General features: G+C 38.8%; 1 long non-coding RNA gene across 1 annotated transcript; it reads left to right on the plus strand.

Moving 5' to 3' along the window:
* The first annotated feature begins 206 nt into the window (after positions 1-206).
* LOC140134089 (uncharacterized) lies at positions 207-3,508 on the plus strand. Its single transcript, XR_011856079.1, has 3 exons — positions 207-321; positions 830-1,002; positions 3,376-3,508. It is a non-coding gene; the product is annotated as an uncharacterized lncRNA (long non-coding RNA).
* Positions 3,509-25,271: the final 21,763 nt, after the last annotated feature.

Below are 25,271 nucleotides of genomic sequence, written 5' to 3' on the forward strand. Positions count from 1 at the left end.
TTTGGAAGACAGTTGTAAATCTTTATAGGACAATTCAGATATTTTCGGTTGTATATTCGGTACATGAGTGCTGCTATATACTCTTTTTTACTATTTATAATTGATCTCATAGCTGGCACCAATAATTTTCCTATTTTTCGTCTTTTTTTTTTTATTTTTTATCTTTATCATGGATAATCCCGGTACTATTGTTCCCGGTGTCTTTTGTTTTTCTGATGAGGACAGGAGTCGGATTCTACGCGGCCTCGAGGAGGATACAGCTTTCCTAAGCGTACCATCGGGGAAGGATCTGAGGAGGAAGCACGAAGCGGACTCTAGGAGGTTGGTGGTCTTGAAATTACATAAAGCCACGTTAGGAGAATATTATAAAACCAATCGGATTCCAAGGGGCATGCGTTCCACCATGGGGCCCAATCTTTTTTCCAGTAATGATGTGTTCTGTACTCGTTTCATGCAACTCTCAAACCAATACGCAAGAGACGTGATTTTACTTAATTTGGATTTTTTGCATCAAGAAATACAGATGGTTTCTGAACGCGTATCTAAGATAGATGATACCTTAAAATCACTTTTGCCTGAAGATGATTATGTGAAACATTTGTCTACTCTCACTAAAATGTTATCCAAGTTTCAGAGTGAGCAGGAGGAGGTCAAAAGACGAAAATGGCATAGAGACATGGAGGATTACCAGATGGGCAAAGTTTACAACTGGCAGTTTAACGATCATAAATCTAACGGCCACCAACCTAAAGGAATTGACAAAAAACGTAAGAGACAGAATAGCAAACCTAAATCCTAGGTAGATAATGGTTCCTCTTCTTTTTTGGAGGATGCTCCACAAATTCTAGACCCAGGCGAAGACCGACAAGGAGAGGCGGTAGACGCCATCAGAGGAGAAAGATCACCCAGTGCCAAGCTCCCTGTGACCGTGACGACCACCAGAAACCGCAACTTAAAGAAAAAGACCTAGTAGTGAACATCTCCTCAAAACCTTTAACTGAGGTACAACTTAGAGTGTTAAATAAGGGTTTATCTTTTTGTACTAAGAAACATACTGACTGGTTTCAAATGGAACTGGACTTACAGGCCTTTATCAGGTCTATCAAGTTGAAAGTACACTTCGCAGATTATGTACCGAATATACAACCGAAAATATCTGAATTGTCCTATAAAGATTTACAACTGTCTTCCAAAAGTAAATTTGTTCCAAGTACTAATGAACCTGCTATAGATACGTTTGTCATTGCAGTAAAACGTGACCTTGAATCACTTCGCTCTAAGGGTATTGCGGAGTTCAGATATCCTAATATGAAGAAGGACGAGATTGAGGCACTGGAGACCCTTGTCCATGACGACAGTCTGGTCATCAAACCAGCCGACAAAGGGGGTGCGATCGTCGTCATGGACAAGGTCGCCTACATAGCCGAAGTTGAGAGGCAGCTTATGGATACACAAGTGTACCGACAGGTATCATCTGACCCCAGGTTCGGGATCGAAAAAAAGCTAAAAAATTTGGTTGAGACAGCAATCACAGGGGGGATAATAGACGAGGAAACCAAGGGGTTTCTACTAATAGAATTTCCAAAGACCCCTGTGTTATATATTCTCCCAAAGATACACAAGAGGCTAGATAATCCACCGGGCCGACCTATTGTGTCCGGAACTGGGTCAATATTCAGCAACGCTGCTATTTTCCTAGACAAATTACTCAGGATATTTTCCACAGAAGCTACATCTTATGTGAGGGATACATCAGATTTCCTCACAAAATTGAGTGGTATTGACCTACCCACTGACAGGGAATTATATCTAGTCTCATTTGATGTAACAAGCTTGTATACATCGATTGACCACGAGAGGGGTACTGATGCAGTTAAACATTTCTTATCCATCTCTTCCTGCTTTTCGGATGATTGTAATCAGTTTATACTCAACTTACTATGGATAATTCTGACCTGCAATTATTTTCTCTTTAGAGACCAATTTTTTGTTCAAACCCAGGGTACAGCGATGGGCTCAAACGTAGCACCTACTTACGCCAACATCTATATGCGTCACTTGGAGGAGAAATACATCTATACATCGCGCCATTTTGAGAAGGTTCTCAGATGGTGGCGTTATATAGATGATATCTTTGCAATCTGGATAGGTACAGAAGCAGAGTTGGATGAATTTTATCTGTTTCTTAACGAAATTGACCCTACTGTAAAATTCACACATATTGTGTCTAAGAGTGAGATGCAGTTCCTTGATGTCAAGGTATCTCTGACAGACAATGGGTTTTCCACAGACTTGTTTGTCAAAGAGACTGACAGGAACAACTTATTGAAATTTGAAAGTTGTCACCCGAGACGCATGATTAGGTCGCTACCATATAGCCAGATGTTACGTGTCAGGAGGATCGTTGATAATGATCCACAATTACAGGAGAGGTTGGACGAGATGGAGGATAAGTTCCGGCAAAGAGGTTACCCCCCCCGTATCTTGACCCAACATAGGAGAAAGGTACTAACAAAGGATAGAAAAGACACCCTATCCAAAAAAACTAGAGAACCATCTACCAATAGACTTACCTTTGTCTTGACCTATACTGAGTCTAGCCATGCTATTTCTAGCATTATCAGAAAGCACTGGCCGATCCTTAAAAATGGCCTTAAACACCCTACCATGTTTCAAGAACCTCCATTATTTGCCTTTAGACGACTGAGAAATCTAAAAGATGATCTAGTTAGATCAGATTTGGGTTCGGCCAAGAAAAATACACAGACATTTTTATCCCGAGCCACTAAGGGATGTTTCCCCTGCCTGAACTGTGTCAATTGTAAAATGATAGTAAAAGGCAAGACGTTTACCGACATACACACAGGTAAAGAATATTCTATCAGGCATTACTTAACATGTAGCTCATCATATGTGATTTACTTACTGGAATGCCCTTGTGGACTTTGGTACATTGGGGAAACCAGCACGGAATTAAAACTGAGATTAAATAATCACAGACAATCGATAAGAGATAGGAGATTGGACTTACCGGTCTCCAAACACTGTGTGGAGGCCAAACAAAGAGAATTTCAATTGAAGGTACGCATAATAGACCACGTTCCACCACATAGACTTGGTGGGGACAGATCCCTGAGACTACATAGAAAAGAAATGGAATGGATCCATAGGTTAAATACCTTAAGACCTAGAGGGCTCAACATAGAATTCAGACCCCTTGATGTAACCTAGGACTGGGTGACTCCAGAGGTTGCCGTGACACGACTCCTGTTATCCTCTTCAGAAGTACATTGGTGTTATTATATTATTATTTATGTATTTTTTATAATGTGATTCAAGCCGATTAATTTTATTTTTTCTTTCCTTTTTCTATAGATGCTTATCTCACTCCACATTGAGCACCACACTGTAACTTCACGTTGAAGACGCGTCACTTTCTCACCAGAATATGATTATGTTCTAATACTGGGTCCTGATGGGGGCTTTAGAGGTTGATAATGCTATTTCTAAGGGGCATTTTGTATATCACTAGTGTAATTATTTCGAGGTGCAAAAATTGGCTCCGCTAAAGGAATGTTTGAGGAGTACCACCTAATCCCCAAGATGCACCCTTTGGATTAATGTCCGATTAGGGTTGCAGAGTGTGGATTTGTGTCCATTCAGAAAACCATAATAGGTGATCTGTGGACTCGGGTATTCCTCGTGAAACCTTTGGAACCATGCACCGGTAGGCATCTGCAGTTCACTATAGATGCACCAGAGATATATTCCCACGTACTTACCTACATTATGTTCCCTTATCCAATATGGCGACAGCGACATAGTAGTTACTAGTGCGCATGCGCGCTGTTCGCCGACCTCTCTCGTCCCACCATGTTCATAGCGATCACGTGACCACTCACGTGTCCGTCATGTGACTGTCATGCGCAGTCGACTATTAGGAACGCCGATGGACCCGCGAGTATGTTCTCTTGGTGAGCGATCATTAGCGATTACACTGTGAATACACTACACTGCGATCACATTCTATGATTGTATTTTGATGCTCAAAATGAATTTGTATCCTTAACACTGTATATAGATTGCATTATGCACCTGTTGTCATTAAGATGAATGATGTCACTTCCTCAAATGCTTTGCATAAATTGTACCACTGTTGTATACACCTTTGCTTGAAAAAGGCTCCAGGCTTTGGGAGCTGAAACGTTGCATGGCACATGCTGGAATAAAATAGTACGTTTTTGACCACATTGAATCTCGGAGTGCTGCCATTTTTCTTATTCTATACGTTGGATGAACTGTGATCCCGGTTCTGGGAGCGTGCACCTGAGTAATATTTTTCTTTTTTGAGTGCTGCTATATACTCTTTTTTACTATATAAATATATATATATATATATATATATATATATATATATATGTATGTATATATATATATATATATATATATATATATATATATATATATATATATATATATATATATAGATATAAAGAGGTGAGGCAGCACTCGGGAAAAGTTATGAACTCGGGTGCAATTCCCAGGACCTGAACCAAGGTCCATCAAACCATAGAACAGCAAAAAAAGGCAGCACTCCGAGATTTGTGGAAATCAGAAAAACATACTCATTTATTCACACATGTGTCAAGGCTACGTTTCGGCTCCTTGCATCTGGAGCCTTTCTCAAGCTTGAGAAAGTCTGGAAGATGCTTCAACTGCAAGGTCTACATATACCTATGGTATGATTTTAGAGTATTCAGTTTGTACCTGGAATGTAGCATTTGGCTAGTTATACACTTCTAGTCATGTGTTGAATATACTTACAAGATTTAAACTTTATTTTTTGTAATTGTACTGTAAGACCTTCATACAGACTAAGGCTACATCCATGCAAAGATGCTTTTTGAACGTGTGCTAGCCACGTGTGAACTGACTGCCCAGGCCTTAAATAATAGAGCAGGTACTAGTCGTGCCCATGTGTGTGACTCAGGCTGTCCATGCATCCATTGTGTGTGACTCAGGCTGTCCATGCATCCATTGTTTACAGAGTAGGAAGAGCACACATAGAAAGATCAGGTGTGCAGGTACAGTATATTGTAGCAACCCAATGAGACAGCTTTGTTAGCTACAGGCAAACCCAAGTACATGTCAGGGACCATTGAATTTTGGAAACACATGGCACTAACATCCTAGTAAAGGTCTTTATTCAAACTAGAAATTTATAAAAACCTAAGCTACCTATGGCCTATATGATGTTTTTGGAAGCTATTAACATCTTAGAAAATAGGGAGCACTCTGTTCGTGGGTACAAGTGGACTGCTGTCCAAAAGAAATTCAATAGACAGCAATAAAATTCCCATGTCAGCCTACAGAAAGATAATAGTCTACAATCAAATAGCAAAAAGTAAGATCATTTCCAACTGCATATATTTAATTTGTAATGTTCAGTATTTAAAATATTTTAAAAGTTACTGCTCCTAGGAGTTATTTTATACTATAGTTGATAAAAATATAGTAAAAATCTTTTATCAGTTTGCTTAATGCATAGTATAAGAATGTGATGGTAATTACTTTGAAATATTATAAGATATTTTATGTGGTGTTGTAAAAATATTATATTTTATATTATTGAAAGAGTTTAGGGACAAAAGATAAAGTTACGATGAATCATGAGTGTAGAAGCTGCCGTTGTACTATTACAATGTACAGTACGTCTCAAAGATTGCTTTCAGATTAAGCTGAGAAACATCTGCTTGAGCTGCTAATTGCTTGCATGTGAAAGCATATTCAGCTGTTTCATTTTGGAAAATCTTTAAGTTGAGGTACTTATTAATTTATTTTTTTTTTTAATGTAAACCATATAGTATTGATTTATTGCTTTTGACATCATACTAAAGTCATGGGTGAAACAATTAGGCAGCATGTAAAGCAAGAAAAGCCACTTATTTTTCCTTAAGTACAATAAGTCCAGACATAAGGGAGAAAATAGACAGGATTTTTTTTTATTAAAGATTCATACACAAAATAAAAACCTACATCTCCCAAATAACTTTTTCTGCAAATAAATGTTATTATTTGTATAATAAAGTTGTACACTTTTCAAATATACTTTCTGCCACAATTCCTTAAGGTTTTCTAGATCTCTGTTTGCTTTTACTCAGTTAAAAGTTTTTTTGCTAGCCTCTAGTGGATAAAAATCTGTCCATGGTCATGCGATGTCACACATGTGCATGGCTTGTTATAGCACACAGCTCTGATTACTCTCTGTGATACTAACGCCAGATGCACATGAAAAATCACACATTGAAAATCAACCACTCAATGCATTACTGTGCCCACGTCTATTGCTTCAGTAGACCATGTCAACCGTTTCACTAAAGTAAGTATGTCCTAGCCAGTAATAACATTCAAGTGAAGGTAGCGTAACATGCCCTGTGTCAGGCTCCAGGGGTAGTGGACCCACTGGACCATCGTGGATCATGATGTAAGCCGCCACCTGTGACCAGAGTCTAAGTGGTACCTGGTTTTAACCAGAGCCCACCGAAAAACGGGTTGGACTTGCTGTGGCGTGGTACCACTAGGTCGTTTCCCAGGTGCGACTTTGTCCCTGGTGGCAGCCAAGGCGACGTACAGGAGATCTTCAGACAAACTTGTGAATGGGAAGAGGCAGAAGGTCAAGACAGGCAGCACAGGATCAACATCAGGAACAAAGCAGGAGGTCAGGGCAATTAGAACAGAATCAGAGTCAAATGCAGAACCGGGGTCACAGCGGGAATTCGGGAACACAGCAAAATTCATAGGACAGCTTTCTCAAAAGATCCAGGCACTAAGATCCGTCGAGGAATGCTGGGAGAGGCCGGCTTTTATGCACTTCCAGGGGACGGCCAGTACCAAACAGCATTGCGCTGGCCCTTTAAATCTTAGAGTGCCTGCACGAGCACCCTAGGAGTTTCGGTTCTCTTTTATTTTTTAAGCCCCTCAGCCATACATAAAAAAATGTATTAAACTCGAGGGCAACCCCTTTAATTATAACAATACAAACATTAACATTTACTTGTGAAAGCCCTTTTAAGGGATTCTGTTTATTATCCTATGGCTAGACGTGGTGCTGTTTCATGAAAAAGCTATGTTTTGTTAATTCTTGATATCTTGTTTTAAAAGTAATAGTTACTGTCATCACCATCGAACATTTAGATGTATCTAAGTAGAAGATATTTCTATTCCAACTACTAAAAGAATGAGTGATGTTAATGGTAACCAGTTTACTATGAATAGATCAAAGCATAACTAGACATAAATTATTTGCAGTGAACAAATATTAACTAGAGATATGATTCCCTTATAAAGTAAATATAAGGCATCTGAGGTAAATGTGGTAATGAGGTAATTCTGATAGTACAATTATATTAGCGTATACATTTGTTGAAAACACATGACTAGCCATAGTAGAGGAAATGACCTCTGCCACTAGACTGCTGTGGCTCCAAACCTTTTGTGCAGCACCAGTCCAGACAGGAAACTAAGTAAATGCTTCATTGGAGAACAATAAATTCATAATATCCATTAAACAGCTGAGGAAGGCAAAGTGTTTTTCAAATGATGGGAAAGTCAGCAATTTGTTGAAGAACAGAACAGAAAAAAAATGGTTTAACATTATCTTCCATCATATAGCACGACAGGTTGCTAATTAAACAACCTTGTTCAGACACGCTGTCACCACAGGAATGACAAAGATCTTTACCTTTGACCTTCTAACATTCCAAAGAAGAGATGGACTCTGTCAAGAACTGCAGGTGGCCTTAAAAATAATGATAAAAAAGAACTGTCTTCACGTACCACAAATGCATCTAGAATACTGAGAGAAATGTGACTAGATAGATAGACAGATTCAGATAGATATATTTTATACATGTATTCTTTATATTATACCATGTATGACTTTCCACCACATTTTCTTTTCTTCAAATTTTTATTTTTAGATATGAATTATGAATGCTAAACACTTATGTATAATTGATGTGCCTGTCCAATGTATGGTAGGCAGTGATCTATTTTATATGAATTGTGGATAGAAAGTGCAAGATACCCTTAGACTACAAACTAAAACGTTGATGTTATGCTTCACGATCACAGTATTCAATCATAGAACTCCTCCCATTCTTCAAGGATTGATAGTTTTTTCATTATGACCAACAGTAACAAATGACTATGACATGAAATAATATAGGAGGAATTTTAAGCAGTTACTGTAGTCAAAAATAAAGACAAGAGAACATTTACGGCTTAGATTTCATGGGTTGCGGCATTAAGTCAAAACCATTAAGCTAAACAATTTTGAACAAGAGGTTATAAATCTAGATTTTAAGATTCAGCTCCATCAAAATGACAAGCAAGTAGTATGCCGCTGTAGAATAACTTGAGCCTGCTCATAAGATTATGGAAGAAATGAGGTGGAAAGGTTTATTTATAATTTTATTGACTTTACCTTTTTTTATTTCCTTTAAACATGTAGCTAACACCAACTATATTTCAGTGACAGTTTTGAACTAAAAAGGTTATTTTTATTTAAAAGTGACAATAATTGACATCAATGTCAGAATTACAAACATAAATGATGTGCATTTCTTCAATTTAAAGAAGTCAGCTTATACCCATATGAGGAATAAATTATTGTGCATATAGCTTTTAAAATGTAGTTGATTGGGTGTGTGGCTATCTACAGTGCTGTCACTGTTCAGATGGGCGAATTGTCAGAAAGTCTCTGTGGGAAGAGTCTGTGGACTCCCTGGACCACCATGGGGAATGAAGGTACTAGCCGCAACCCGGGACCAGAGTCTAAGTGGCCCCTGGTCTTCGCCAGAGCCCGCCACAAAGCGGGATGGTCTTGCTGCGGTGGGGTGCCACCAGGTTGTTCCTCGGGTGCGACTATGCCTGCGGTGGCAGCCAAGGTAGAGAGGCAGGAAACAGGAACCACAGGATGGCATAAGAATCACAGGGGCGGATCACCGGAGTAGGAACCGCTGGGTGGATCACAGGAGCCGGACACAGGAACGGACCTCGGCAGGGTAAGACCTCGGCCGGATGGCAGGACCTTGGCCGGATGGCAAGACCTCGGCCGGATGGCAGGACCTCAGGACGACCACTGGGATACCGGACTGCCACAGGAATACAGGACCGCCACAGGAGTACAGGACCGCCACAGGAGTACAGGACCATCACAGGAGTACATGACCGCCACAGGAGTACAGGACCGCCACAGGAGTATGGAACTGCGACAGGAATATGGAACCACGACAGGAGTATGGGAATGCCACAGGAACACGGGAACGCAGGAACTTGGAGGAACACTGGAGTACAGACACACGGAGGAAACCTGGGAATGCTGGAACACGAGGAAACACAGGAGGGCTTTTACTTCAGGGAAATGATTTGAATTAGGAGGACGCTGGCTCCTTAATCATGACGAGTCGGCACACGCGCCCTAGCAGCAGGAGCGCACGTGGAAGCTGGCGTGTGGTCTGGACGGGCACCAAGTTGCATCAGGAGCCAGGAGAGGTGAGTACAGGGCGGGGGAGAAGGGGCACCGCACCACACAGCAGGACACGGGTGCACCTGCGGTCCATACCGAGGAAAGCGGGTGTAACCATGACAAGTCCTTCAGGGATACTTCAAAGAGCTCTGTAAACAAAATAAATATTCATCGTAATAAACCCATTTACCATACATAAAATTAGATCCATCTTTGCACTCTGGTTTGGTGGAGATGCAAGACAGGACATCCTTACTGAAAATACTTTCTAACAAATACCTTTTTTGCAGAATTAGGCATCTTTCATTAGACGGCTTGACCCTGGTGACTCTTCTCCTCTGCACCATATTTCTCCTAGCTTCAGCTAGGAGATTCTAGACAAAACTTGGACCACCCTTTGAAGCATAGATGCCAAACAGACAGGTAGGTTTGCCCACTGTAGTCTTCCATAACTGAGGAAGGTCCACAGAATAGAGGACAGGATAGTCAAGATTGATCAGAGAATGCACTAAGGGTCACTCTCCAAGAACTCAAACTTGGAAAAAGTCTCAAGAAAATTGGACTCATTTTCCCCAGCAAATCTTTAGCTGAGTCTCTACCACTGATGAGCTCATGAGCAACAAAACTAAGCATGTTAAGGACAGTAACACATAGGAAATAGGAGACATAAGATATCTGTAATTTACAGCGTTATTGAATGGGAAGCACAGCAAACAGATTTCAGTTCCCTTTTCATAGTCTTCACTATGAACAAAATGTGTTGTGCTACAATATGCATAAAAGAAGAGATTTAGACTCCTAGAACCAAAGTGTCAGTCAATCTCTACTTTTTCATGTCTCAGGAACCGTTGATACAATACTGTTTAAATTTGAATCTGTGAGGAAATGTGGAATCAGGAAAAAATCATAGTGCTTGGTCCGGCTCTGTCCCCGGTTTAACAAAATGTAGAATATTTACCTTAGTTTAGAACTTTGAGTACATGACAATTACTTAATCATCTGTAACAATTGGCTTCTCTTCTTTGCCAAAGAGACAACTAACAGCCCATCCACTGTACTCTCACCTCAAAACCAGGACATGTTGAAATAGTTCAATTTTTTTTGTCTCCCTACTCTGTTGTTTCATTTAATTTTAATTTAGATTTTTTACTCTGTTTTTGATACTAATAAAAGGGGTTTGCCAAAAATCATGGCATTTCTTGCATATTACAAGATACACAACATACATAAGGTTGCAATTGTTACATTTCTTAATGTGATGGTTATCATTTATTATTTATACAGTAGAGCACCATTAAAGGACACCTGTCAGTAAATTAAACCGAACAAGCTGCACATACTTATAAAAACAGATCCCTAGCCCTTCCAATTATGGTACTTTGAAAAGCCTATTTATATGGGAACATAGCCTAGAGCTCTGCCACACTTTGGCACGTAGCGTTATGAACGACAAACCTTTCTTTAAACGGTCTTGCCTATTTATGAGCGGAATGACTGCTGCCGTCTGAGGAGGCGGTGACTGCAGCATTGATCCAGGCAGTCACTGGTGGCATCTGGTGTGAGAGTGGCAATCTTGGGGAGAATCAGAAGAGATGGGAGTGCCTGGACCACCCCCTCATGAATCCGGACCACCATATTTGACCGCTACATGCCAGGATGTGGCAGAGCTTAAGGGTATGTTTCTATATAAAAAGGCTTTTCACAGTACCATAATTGGAAAAGAGCAAGGGATCTGTTTTCACTAGTATGTGCAGCTCATTCAGTTTAATTTGCTGACATATGTCCTTTAATTCCAATGGTCCTGTACATTCAATAAAGGGTTCACAAATTAATTTCTCTTAAGCACTAAAATGGGATGGCGCTAATTTTGCCTTATTTCATTCAAAAGCATTATATTAAATAGATTTTTTTTGGGGGGGGGCACACATTATAAATTGGGGGGGGGGGTTGCATTTAGGGGGGGTTGCATTGGAGGGGAGTCATTTTTGGATTTTGAATTTTGTAGAAGCTGCCATGATATGGAGTTTGATATGTTGCTGGAGTCTTTGGTATATCGATGGACATGTGCTACAGCCTTTATTCCAGTGCAAACCTAGCTAAATAAAAGAAGTAAGGAGGTACTCAAAGTTTTATGATTTATTTTTGGAATTGCAAAGATACTTTTGCTATGGTGGATAATATGGCATTTTATACTTCTAGTCACAGCAGTTCAAGGAAGATCTATATAAATTCATGTATTTTTTTACTTTCAATACTAACATGTAAAAAAGACAGTGGGTGCATACCTATCTAAAGTCATCATCAGAAAGCACAAATGTTATATGTGTACCAGAAAAAATGATTAACAAATACAATTTTATTAAAAAATAAACATAATACTACAAGGCCCAAATAATAAAACCTATTTGAAAGCACATATGTAAATGTGCATTGCATGAGCAACAACAGCCCTGTACAATGTCTATTCAATGTAAAACAAGGCAAATGCCCATATAACAGTCTACTGTAACAATGCAAATGTGTGAAAAATATGCAAATCATGCCATCCCAAGTAATTGATGTGGTACAATACAGTACTGTAAGGTCCAAAAGGTAGTGATAAAGGCAACAGCGTAAGCAGAGAAGGGGGGAGAAACAGACCCCATGTGTATTGTCACAGAGTGGCAACTTCCCCTCACACACATACCTCAGCTGTAGGATACCCAGAAAATGTAGACAACGTGTAAACTGCATGTGCAGTAATGTTTTGCGCAAGACTGGAGGTGCCCAGCACGATGCTGTCATTACTTCCTGTTACTGCTGCCTATTTCTAAGGAAACCAGGACGGTAGCAGAAGAGTGCACATGTGCCAAAACTTAGACACCAATTACGAAGCGCTAAGCAACAGTTCCCGGATGAAGGTGAAGATAATAAGTGAGAATAGGAACTTCATGTGAAGACAGCATTCATAGTTTCCTGTTGCTGCTACCAGTTACCAATGAGACAGGGACACATGCAAATAATCTGTGAACTTAGATAACAAATATGAAGTAAAAGGAAACAGCACAAAAACAAAAGTGAAAATACAAGGTAAGTATAGACACTTAATATTAAAATAATTATCATCATCGACGCGAAGAATCGGCACATAAAATAAAGAATTATAATAAAAGGATGCACAGCCGAAATTCATTAAAAATACTGAATAGCAAGAACATGTAGTTTCTCAACTGAGGATGTAGACTGGAAAAGTAGATATGGAACAAATTCAAAGATCCAAATGAAAACAGCAAAATGAAAATCGTAAAATTGCTCCTGAAATTTAGGCATAAAGGACCAACACTAGGAAAAAGAATAAAATAAATTACAAAAACAAAGAAATATCTAAATGGTAATTATTAAAAAGCATACACTACCTTGGGGTCACCCAGACAATTTTGTGTTTTCCATGAAATCTCATACTTTTAATTTTCAAATGAGTTCCAAAATGAATAGAAAATATGGCCCAGACATATTTTTTTTAATTTAACATAATAATTTTCTCCTTCAAACTTTGCTTTCATCAAAGAATGCTCCCTTTGCTGCAATTTCAGAATTGTAGACCATTGCCATTATAACTGTTTATTTGCTAAATTAATCTGGAGAAATTTCACACTATGATTCCAGAAGCACCTCCCACATGTTGGATTAGCTTAATGGGCACTTTTTGTGTATCATGTGGTCAAGCTGCTCCCATAACAACTCAATGGGGCTGAGTTCTGGTGACTGGGCCGCCCACTCCATTACAGATAGAATCCCAGCTGCCTGCTTCTACCCTAAACAGTGCTTCGGATCATTGTCCTTTTGTAGGATGAAATTGGTTCAATCAAGCACTGAATATCTACAGACCAGATCAATAGTATAATACACAAAGCCCACATCAACAGTCAATAAATGCCTAAAAATGGATTATGCACTAAGATACCCAAATACATGAATAATGCAAAAACTGATTGGCCTAGCAAACCACCAGCATTGTATTGCAGCTTTTGAATGATGTTTCTTTCATGGTCTGGAGTGGTGGCATCATCCAGAAAATCAACTTTGAAGTAAAATGTAAATTGGTTTTATGAAGTCAACACTGAAGTCAAGCTTTCTGTCCTTTAGAACGCCCCCTTCACTGTAATTGATGGATTTGTGTCCAGGGACGTCATTGATCAGATTTCTGGCACATGATGTCGATCAAATGGGAGGAGATGTTTAGAGGAAGGGAGAGGTAAACTTCAGTGCCAAATTCTCTGCCTCCTTGACTTTATACATTAAACTTACATCTCACTTCAAAGTTGATTTTCTGGATAATGCCATCAAGTTGAGCCATGAAAGAAACTTGATACAGAATCTTCTCAGCTGATTAGCAGCATACTGGTAGTGGTTTATTAGGCTGGTTCCTGATGAGAGATTCCCTTTAACCCCTTAACGACCTTGCCCTTTTTTGTTTTTTCATTTCCATTTTTCACTCCCCACCTTCAAAAATCTATAACTTTTTAATTTTTTCACGTAAAGGGCTCTGTGACAGCTTGTTTTCTGCTAAACAAATTGAAATTCATAGTCATGGTATTGAATAATCCACTCCAAGTACTGGGAAGTGAAAAAAAAATCTAAATTGCACGTTTTCTTGTGGGCTCGTATTTTACGGCTTTCACTGAGCACACCAAATGAAATGTCGACTTTATTCTTTTTGTTGGTACGATCATGGGGATACAAAATTTGTACCAAATTTCATATATTTGCAAAAATTAAAACCTGTACAAAAATAGTTTTTTTTTATTTTGCCATCTTTGGCGCTAAAAACTTTTTCATACTTTGGTGTACGGAGTTGTGGGTGGTGTCATTTTTTGAGACTATTGATAATATTTTCAATGCTATCATTTTTAAAACTAAACAATCGTTTGATCACTTTTTATTGAATTTGTTATATTTTTAAAAATGGCAAAAAAGTGGCCTTTTCAAATGTGGGTGCTATTTTCCGTTACGGGGTTAAACGCAGTGAAAAACCATCAATAAATTTTGATAGATCAAGTATTTGCATCGATACCTAATGTGTTTATGGTTTTTTACTGTTTATTTATAATTATATGACTTCTAGGGAATTGATTTAAATTTTTATGTTTTTTTTACTCTTTTTTTTAATTTTTACAATTTTTCAGACTCCCTAGGGTACTTTAACCCTAGGTTGTCTGATCGATCCTACCATATACTGCCATACTACAATATATAAGTATATGGGGATTTTCTTCCTCATTCATTACAATGTGCAATTAGCACATTTTCTGCTAGCACCGATCACAGGTATTACTGGTAAATATTTTCTACAACAGCAAAGTCTTACCGGCTGTGGAGAGGGCTCAGCCCGTGAGCCCTCTCCATTTACCTGCACCCGACGTTTGCCGTACTAAGGGGTTAACATTAATTTTATTTTATTCATAAAAATGTATATAATAGTCACAAGGCCTTTAAAACAACTATTAAAAAGAGAAAATGTGGTGGTAAGCATACATGTGGTACAAAACCTGGTCCAACATGCAAAGTTCAACATACTATATGTTTAATGTAAACCAAATACAATTGAGCCTGGCAGCTAAAATGTTTCAACAATAAATAGCCATATAAAGTAACAATGCGAGTGCATCCAAACAGTTATAAACAGTGCCAACCAGACTGTGTGCTCAAATAAGGACCAGGAGTGACCACAAAACCCTTCAGCATGTTTCAACGTTGCTTTTTTCAAGGGGCATCACAGTTTCCAATTGGGCTTCACTTTTTGTTCATATATACCACATATCTCCAAGAAATCATATAATCTGAACCATTCAAATTACATCTTATACTCTCATTTCTCTCCCAAGCCAAAAGACTATCTCTCATATGTAAAACAACCCCCACCACAAATGATCAGTGAAGCAGCAGAAAGCTGTAGGTAAATTGCTATAGACTATTCTTCTAGACAGACTTCTCTAGGCATGTCAGTTATATTTGCAATAAGCAGTAATAATCATTAATTTACCATCATTTTTCTACATTCTACATCTTTATTGGCATTTATCTTACACCAATTTTCAGAATCCCATACTTCCACCATGACATGGTCACATGACTTTTATGGACCAATAGTGTTGACACCTATATTTGCCCAATTAAATAATACAGTGGGCTGTTTATATGGGCCAATCATTTGGATCAATCACTCATAAACCCATATGATGCTTGATTTTAACAAACTCCTCAAATATTTTCCCCACAACTAAAGTTAGACTCAGAGGTCTGTAGTTTCAAGTATCAATTTTTGATCCTTATATTGGCACCACATTTGCAAAGTGCCAGTCCTGTGGAACAGAACCAGTCCTCATGGAATCTTCAAATATTAAAAATATTGGTCTGTACCCAGGAGTGTATACTATCTGGGCATGTAGATTTGTCTATTTCAGTGGTTGTGAGGTGGCATATTACCTTATCTTGGGTTAAGTGGTTGACATTTCAAAGAGAATTTACATTATTTCTCATCATGTCTTTCCTGGGCAAAAACAGTTGTGAAGGCAACATTCAATAGATTGGCCCTTTCCTCATCTCCCTACACCATGACCCCAGGTTATTCTTCATAGGGCCCACACTCTCAGTTTTTAGTTTTTTATCATTTAACCTCTTAAGGACGCAGCCATTTTGTAGCTTAAGGCTCAGCCCCATTTTTTGGATTCTGACTTACATCGCTTTATATTTTTATAACTTTTGAACACTGTTACTTTTCAAAGTGATTCTGAGATTGTTTTTTCCTCACATGTTGTGCTTCATTTTAGTAGCAAAAGTGGGCTGGTAAGTTTTGCGCTTATTTACAAAAAAAAGGAAAAGTGATTAATTTTTTGAAATATTTGCCATTTTTGAAATTTGAAATCATTGCGTTTTCAGGCAGATAAATTTACCACCTAAATAAGTAGCTGAATAACATTTCCCATATGTCTACTTTACATTTTCATAATTTTTAAAATTTCTGAATAATTTATTTGGATGTCACGTGGCTTACAAATTGAATATCGCTTTTCCGGATTTTCAGAATTGACTATTTTTGGGATAAATACAGTTTTGAATGAAATTTTACATATTTAACATCAACACCTCTTATATACTCAACCCATTTTCAAATCTGCACCCCTCAAACTATCAGAAAAAGCTTTTAGGAAGATTGTTAACCTCTTCAGACCTTCAAAATAATTGAATCAAAATGGAGGTGAAATTTAGGATGGTCAAATTTTGACAGTTATACATTCATTTAGCCCTAAAATTTACACATTTTCAAAAGATAAAAAGAGAAAACCCAACAAACAATTTGTTCAGCAATTTCTCCTGAGTACAGAGACCCCACATGTGGCTGTTACTTGTTATATGGGTGCATAACAGTGAGGCGCAGAAGGGAAGGAGCGCCCTGCAGCTGCCAGAATTTTAGTTTCCTCATTGGCCCCTATTGTAGGCCAAAAAAATTTTTGCTATGTGATGGCATTTTTTGTGGGATGAGATGCTTTTTCCAGTGTTATCATTTTGGGTAGTGCGGGATGACTCCGGCACACGGCTGAACGTTATACAGGGATAGATCCCTTGAGGGATATACCTTAATTATTACCATCTAAAACACAGACAGTATCAACAATGTGCGTTACCATTGAAAATCGCGAACGTTTCCCTTAATGTAATTACAGCGCTATATTAGCGAACATACAGGGGTATGGACTTTGACAAGATGGGTGGTGCTACGATTATGCCCCCTCGCTGCGATAGGCTCCCAGATGTGATGACGCATCGGGGATCTCTCGGCTCAGAGGGGAGTGTCTAGTGACGTGCATCGCCTGGTAGGACTGCCCCCGTTCACCACCCCTGGGGAGGGGCTTAATCCTTAAATGATCTCAGACATCTGGTGGTGCACGCGGCCAAACAAATGCCGGTATGTGCCTCCATGTGAGCGTGTGTGCCTGCTTAGATAGTCAGCTAGCATAAACAAAGAAGGACTTTAGAGTTGAGCGAGATAGCGGTCTGTTTGTGAACGTTAGGGAAGAAACTCACTATAAGTCAGCTAGCTAGCTATGATAAAAATGACAGGCAACACAAACTCAGTGAGCAAATACTACGCTCTGTTCTACCACTAAATAGTACTAGTGTCGGCGCCGTAATTGGTGAGCGTGCTTGCCATCATAGCACGCTGTACCCGGTGGTGTAGACACTTTACTACTGTCAACTCAGGACCTTTGATAAACAGCTGGCACAATCCCCAGCGGGGAAACGCGTCAGGTTTCATCTGACAAAGTGGTGACACTTATACCTGACAAAGTGGTGACACTTAAGGCGCTTGTTCACACTTGGACCGAGAGTGGCAAGCCCGTTTTTAGGAATTATTGGGTAGTTACACATCCAGTAAAAAATTCTCTTATTGGAACCTTGTGTACATAATTAAAGGGATAGACTAGGACAGTTAACGGTCTAACACTATCTTCCCGGCAGTTGACACCTGGTATCCAGAAATCCTGGAGTGAATAATGCCCAGCCTGTATCTGAGCTTTATTATTGTCCAATAAGCTCGTGTACCCTATTTTTAAGAGATACCTAATAAAATTAGTTTTTAAATGTCCTTTTATGCAGGCAGAATTTGAATTAATAATTGGGACATAAATACTTCTAAATACTATATTATAGTTAATCACTTTTTATAGCATTTTTTGTGGGATTGAATAGGTAAAAATCCTAATTTTTGGAGGGTTTATAACAGTTTTTTTTCAACTAGGTTCAATAATTATTTTCTGTTATTCTACGGGTTGTTCTGGATGTGGTGATACTATATATGTGGGGTTTGTGTTATGATTTAGACTTTTTTGCGTTCTATGTCTCTTTATATGTTATTGGGCTTATGGGCATTTTTATTGATTTCTTACTTTATTTTTTATTGAATAACCTTTTTTTTTACTTTTTTACTGTTTCCACCATGGGACATAAACAAGCAATCATCTGATTGCTTGTTCATGATAATACTCTGCAATACGGATCGTGGGGGAAAAGTCCCTTCAAAGGCAGGTTAAATGTTGCGGTCGCGTTGACAACGGCATTTAAAGGGTTAAACACCCGCAATCGGGGCCCCCTCTGACCGCTAGTGTTACACTGGGGTGTCGGCTATCAGTCACAGCCGGCACCCCGTGTTTCCTGATGCCAGTTTGGCTCAGATCTTGAGCTGAAGCGGCATCAGCTCTGCCTCCGATATATTGGAGGCTGAGCGCTAAGTCACTGCGCTCAGTGTCCAATATATCGGATGCAGAGCGGGAAGGGGTTAAATACTCAAAAAATAATTTGGAATTATTTTTACTCTCCGTGGCAATATTTTTCTGTCTCTATTTTTGTTGCCTTTATCTGTTTTTTTACAGAATTTATTTTTAGAGTTAGTTCCTATTTTCATATTCTCATAATACAAGACCTTTCTTCATACTCTTCAATTGTATCATGCAATATCAATATAAAACTACAAGATACATCTGTTGCTCAGTTTTGCAATATATTACAGACATATTATCGGCCTCACATATAACAAATAGCCAATATTATCATACCAAATGATAAATACCATTACCTCACCAACTTATTAAGAGTAGCGGAAAAAATTGAGGATACATACACCATTATTTATCTTAAAAGGTTGTATCAATCTTTCAGTACACAAATTTACTGACACTTGAGGAAAAATTGAGATTATGCACACTGTAATTTTTCCTGAAATGTTACAATCCACAAACTAGCAGAGGAAGAAATTAAGAACTGTATATACCATTGTCCCAAGAAAATGTATCAATTGAGATTATATGTACTATAATTTCTTCTAAGAAAATATAACATTTACAATACACAAACTAACTGATGGCATAGCAACAAATTAGGAATGCATATACTATATATCATTATTTATTCTAAGAAGATATCACAATTTGTATTAAGGGATTTAGCCCTATTATAGCCCTATTCACCAAGGAAGTGCTTAAACATAATGTAAATATTATTTTCAAAATTTTCCCATGCAGGCTATTTTCCAGCATAATCTAAAGATAACTCTTAGTCTTCCCACCATCCCATAGCTGAAATAGCCACACTACCTATACTCTCATAATTAATCAATATACTATAATTTTACTTCTACTTAATACCTTATACCTATTGTTAAAAGTGGGAACTATCTTTTAAATGACATTTAAGTTCAAAATCAATATTTAATCCACCCATTGCTAAAACTGCTAGATCCCCTCTCTTGCTCGCCCAATTTTACATTTCTTTGGGTCTGAATTATGTTCTTTCTTGAGGTGTGTAAAACTGATTGATTAACCTCTTACCAATGCATTTTATAATGGTACGGCACATGTCATGTGTCGGTGCATGGTGAGGGCTCAGGGGCTGAGCCCTCTTTATAGCAAGTAAGTTTTTGCTGCATATTGCAGTAAAGACTTACCGCTAACACCCACGATCGGTGCTTTCACTGATCTCGGGTGTAATCACGCCGATCGTCTCGCCGATCACTGCTGGATTCATGACGTGACATCATTGGGGAGCGACGATCCATTGCTATGACAGTCTCAGGTTTTCTGAAGACCCAAGGCTGTCTCATTTTAACCCATTCATTACAATGTGCTAATTGCACACTGTAATGTATGAGAATGCAAATCCCCATATAGTAAGATCTATCTGACAACCTAGAGTTAAAGTACCCTAGGGATTCTGAAAAATAGTAAAAGTAAAATAAAAAAATTATAATAAAAAACCAAAAAATTTTAATCACCCCCCTTAAATCACAAACACATTGGGGATTGTCGCATCTGAAAATGCCCTATCTATCAAAATATAATGATGGTTTTTCACTGTATTTAACACCGTAACAGAAAATAGCGCCCAAAATCATAAATAGCATTTTTTTGCCATTTTGAAAAACATATAAAATTCAATAAAAAGTGATCAAAATGCTTTACAGTCCTAAAATATGTAGCCTTGAAAACATCAAAATCAAAAGTCGCAAAAAATGACACCACACACAGCACCATACACCAAAGTATGAAAAAGTCATTAGTACTAAAAGATGGCAAAATAAAAAAAAAAGTTTGTACAGTAGATTTTAATTTTTGTAAATGGATGAAAACATTATAAAACCTATACAAATTTGTTATCCCTGTGATTGCACCGACCAAAAGAATAAAGTTGACATGTCATTTGGGGTGCACAGTGAAAGCCATAAAATCTAAGCCCACAAGAAAACAGCGTTTTTTCACAATTTTCACTGCATTTGGAATTTTTTTCCTGCTTCCCATTACACAAAATGGAAGATTAAATACCATCACTATGAATTGCAATTTTTTATGAAGAAAGCAAGCCATCACAGAGCTCTTTATGTGTAAAAATAAAAAAGTTATAGATTTTTGAAGGTGGCGGGTAAAAAATGGAAACGAAAAAAAAAAAAAAAAAAAAAAAGGGAAAGGTCGTTAAGGCGTTAATTTCCAATGTTCCAAGGATATTTAGATAAAAAACAGGATTGATTTTGCTCACCTCTACATCTCTCACATTCTTTTCCACCTCTTCAAACAAATTCTCCTGAAATGCCCTTTCCCTTACTTTAATAGGATTTACATTTTCTGCTATATCATAACTAATCATAAAATGTCTTTCAATTCTTTTAATTTGACCCTTTGGGGTGTTATTAATCCAGGGTCTGTGATGGCAACTATTAAATTGAATAAAACTATAGACATCAACAGGCTAAAAATAATATCTGCTTTTGATCATTGGTAAATTTAAGATTATAATCCTTCCCATTAATGTACCTGATAAACTCCTCTAAATTCACTACAACCCTTTAAATAATGATATAATCATCTAATATATATATATATATATATATATATATATATATATATATATATATATTAAATAGAAAAATATTCCCAAATAATCCTGAATTAGCAAAAATAAATTCCTCATCCCATTTCCCCATAAAAAGATTGGCAATTGAGGGAACAATTTCACCCCCATCAAGATCCTTCAACTTGTGTGTAAGAACTATCATCAAAAATTATGCCTTAAACTAAATTTTATTACTTCCACAAGAAATCTTGGGTCACTCCCAAGACCCCAAGGTGTTGGCGTCTCCTCGACAATGAAGAAAGAACAGGACAAACCCCGACGAGGTGGAACTGACACAAGATAGGCCGAGGTAATCCTGGGGATGTCTGGAACGTCCTTTGGCCATGAATAGAACTTGCATTGACTCCCCTGCAAGTAGTACGGCCGGAGGCTGGAGTGGCTCTTGGCTAGCAAAAGGTTGGAGTGGCTTCTGGAAAACCCGGAGACTGGAGAGGCTTCTGGAAACCAGAGACTGGAGTGGCTTTTGAAAAGCCGGTGACTGGAGTGGCTTCTGGAAAGCCGGATAAGAACTTGGAAGCGGTGAAATCAGAGCAGCCGGCTGGAGTGGTTCTTGGGAATCTGTTCATAGGGCCGAACTGTCAGGGAGTCTCTTAGGGAAGAGTTTGCGGACCCCCTGGGCCATCCTGGAAGATGATGATGATACTAGCCGACACCCAGGACCCGAGTCTAAGTGACAGCTGGTCTTCACCAGAGCCCGCCACAGCGCGGGATGGTCTTGCTGCGGTGGGGTGCCACCAGGTCATTCCAAGGGTGCGACTATGCCCGCCCCAGCCAGGGAAAATGGGATGCAGGGCAAGATGCAGGCCACAGTGCAAGCCTGGGGTGACATAGGTAGACAAGAACAGAATGCTCCATGGAGGAGAGCTGGCTTGGAGGTGTCTGGGCACACTGGGAACACAGGAGCCACCAGGAGCATCCGGGAACACTGGAGACACACAGGAGTGTCTAGGAACGCTGGAGACACAGGATACAGGAGCGTCTGGAAATGCTGGAGACACAGGACACAGGAGCATCTGGAGACACTGGAAACACAAAAGCATCTGGGAATGCTGGAGACTATTTCACACCAGGTCAGGAACAGTTTAGTAATTTAAAGCAGTGAACACATGGTGCCTGATGCTTGAGGTAATGGGAAGATTGATGGTGTTCAGATGAACTGGTGGAATAGGTTAGTATGGAATCTGACAGGCTGCAGCGTCTCCCGTGACCCCCAGTGGGACACTGGCGGTGTAAGGAGCAATAGAAAAGTAGGTGCAAAAAACACAGGTATATAGGTGCGCGCTGCCCCTAGAGCTAAAATGTAACAGTAAAGTCCAAGATGTGTGTTAAAGGCTTTATTTTTATGGACGACTCATTTTGAGGACGAATTGTCCCCTTCCTCAGGTCCAAAAGCAACATACACTGATGCAATGTAGAGACTCACATATGCTCAGCTGGGGTGGGATCTAATAAACCTAGTCCTGTGGTCTTGGATAAAATGCCTTAAGTAGTGGGTGAGCAGGTTAGATGATATACCAGAGTATATGATATACTCTGGTGTGCAGCGAGACTCACACCCCATATTCCACCAGCGATCGGCCTCTCTCCTGCCTCACTGCGTTGGAGAGGTGGGGGGTTGCTGTGCTGCAAGGAAGGGCACGGGCGTACCAGCGATCCGTGCCTATGATCGCGGGTGCGACCATGACACAACCATGCAGAACAATTTGAAGTAATGTCAATCATTCAATGTCACAGGAAATAAAATAACGGTAAATTTTTGCATTGCAAACATTATTTAAATCGTAAGCACTGTAGGCAGAATCGACAAGTTACTTAACATTTCTGCATTGCACTGAACGTCTGAAACTCATTTTTCAACCAAAAAGGAAGATTCAGGTTACCATGCACAATAGTATGCTCCAGTTCTGACTTATTAGACAGGAATTACAGTCATCTGTCTATGGTTAGGAAATCATTACCTGACTCTACAATGATGGTGCAACAATCTTTATGACTATGAAACAATTAAAAAAATTGTTTTGGACAACTTTTGGAACAAAAGGAGCAAAACTTCAGTTGAAACCAGAAGTTTACTTACACTATATAAAAAGACACATATGCATGTTTTTCTCACTATATGACTACCAACTTTATTTTTCTATAACTGTACTTTTTAATTAAATTGATATGCTGTAATGCTAACCCCCCTCAATAAAGCATTTCTTATTTTTGGTCTTCTCTGCTATTCGTCCAGGAGCGGCAGGTCTGTGAGACGCTCCGGCGCACAAGCTGGGACGTCAGCTGCCGCAAAGCTTGGAGCCCGCACTCACACAATATTATGGCAGTGGCGGGCAGCATCAGAGCTTTTGATGTCTGGCGCAGGGGCTGGCTATATACAGGGGTCTGGCTATATATTGGGGCAGGGGGCTGGCTATATACTGGGGCAGGGGGCTGGCTATATATTGTGGGGAGGCTTTGACCAACGCATTTCCCTCTCTAGGCTTATACACAAATCAATATGTTTTTCCAGTTTTTTGTGATAAAAGTAGGAGCCTCGGGTTATATTTGGGTCGAGTATATACTCGAGTTATACTCGAGTATATACTCGAGTTATAGCTTTATACAGCTTTTGTAGATTAGATTTTAAATACATTGTAGTCTTTGATTAGTTTAATCTTTACGTTGAAATTATTGATACATTTTAAAATAACATGCAGAATATCTGTACAAAATACCTTGCATGGACATATTTTCCTGTATTACTAATCATTTTCTCCTCATTAAAATTTCCTTTTGTAAGCCTGGAATTATTCCAAAAGGAAAAATATGAAATAACAGTTAACAAAAAATGAATAATAGCATTAATCACAAACACCACCTGTATGTTCCTTCAAAGTTAGCCAAATCATAAAGCAGCATTTCCTCAATAATACCAAGCCACTGATCAACGCAATGTATAAGCTGCACAGAAAAACTTCAAAGGAATGTTTTGTCATTTAAATTCTTAAGATGTGTAAAACAGGGATGGTGGCATGACTGTTTAAAATCCAAAGGCTAGATTGTGAACACGCTAAAAACAAGAAAGAAGCAGGTCAATGGAGAAGGCACTTTTGCCAAAGTACTTAAGATTTTGAAAGCTTTTGAAGACTCACAAGTGTATGTATATATATACAAAAGTGAAGGTAAAATAGTTGAGATGTATCACTTAATTATGTAATTCACAATATATTTTATGGGATATTTAATGTCTCCTGTATGTTAGAAAATGTTCATATTATATATTTTTTTAAATTCTTCACAAACTGTGGGAGATTAACCAAAACTAAACGTTACTGTAAAGTTAGACTGGAAAGTCTTTGTACACATTTATATCACTTTTTTTTCCTTCCATATTTATGATACACTTCAGGGACCCGACCATTTTTTTAAGTTTCAATTTTTCACTCCCGTATTTAAACATATTGGGGCACATTTACTTATCCGTCCTGACACATTCCCCGAAAGTGCATTGTCTGACCGGAATGCACTCTGCCACGATTCACTAAGATCATGCGCCCGATATCCTGCATGTGTCTCTTCCCCGCTCAGGTCCGACAGAGCTCACTTTCCTCTTCCCCCATGCATGTAAGTGATAGATCTAGTGACACAATTTGATAGATAACTCCCATGCACAGTCCGAATCATTAGAATCGTCCGATGGCACACCCTCTGATTTCTGTCGCATGAAAGCCAGTGCAGCGGCGAGACAATCCAATCGTGTGCGTCACATTCCACAGTTAAATACTGGTCCCAGCAGCGCAAATCCCAAAAAGGTCGGAAAATC

Source organism: Engystomops pustulosus, chromosome 5 (assembly GCF_040894005.1).
Source record: "Engystomops pustulosus chromosome 5, aEngPut4.maternal, whole genome shotgun sequence".
NCBI classification, from domain to species: domain Eukaryota; kingdom Metazoa; phylum Chordata; class Amphibia; order Anura; family Leptodactylidae; genus Engystomops; species Engystomops pustulosus.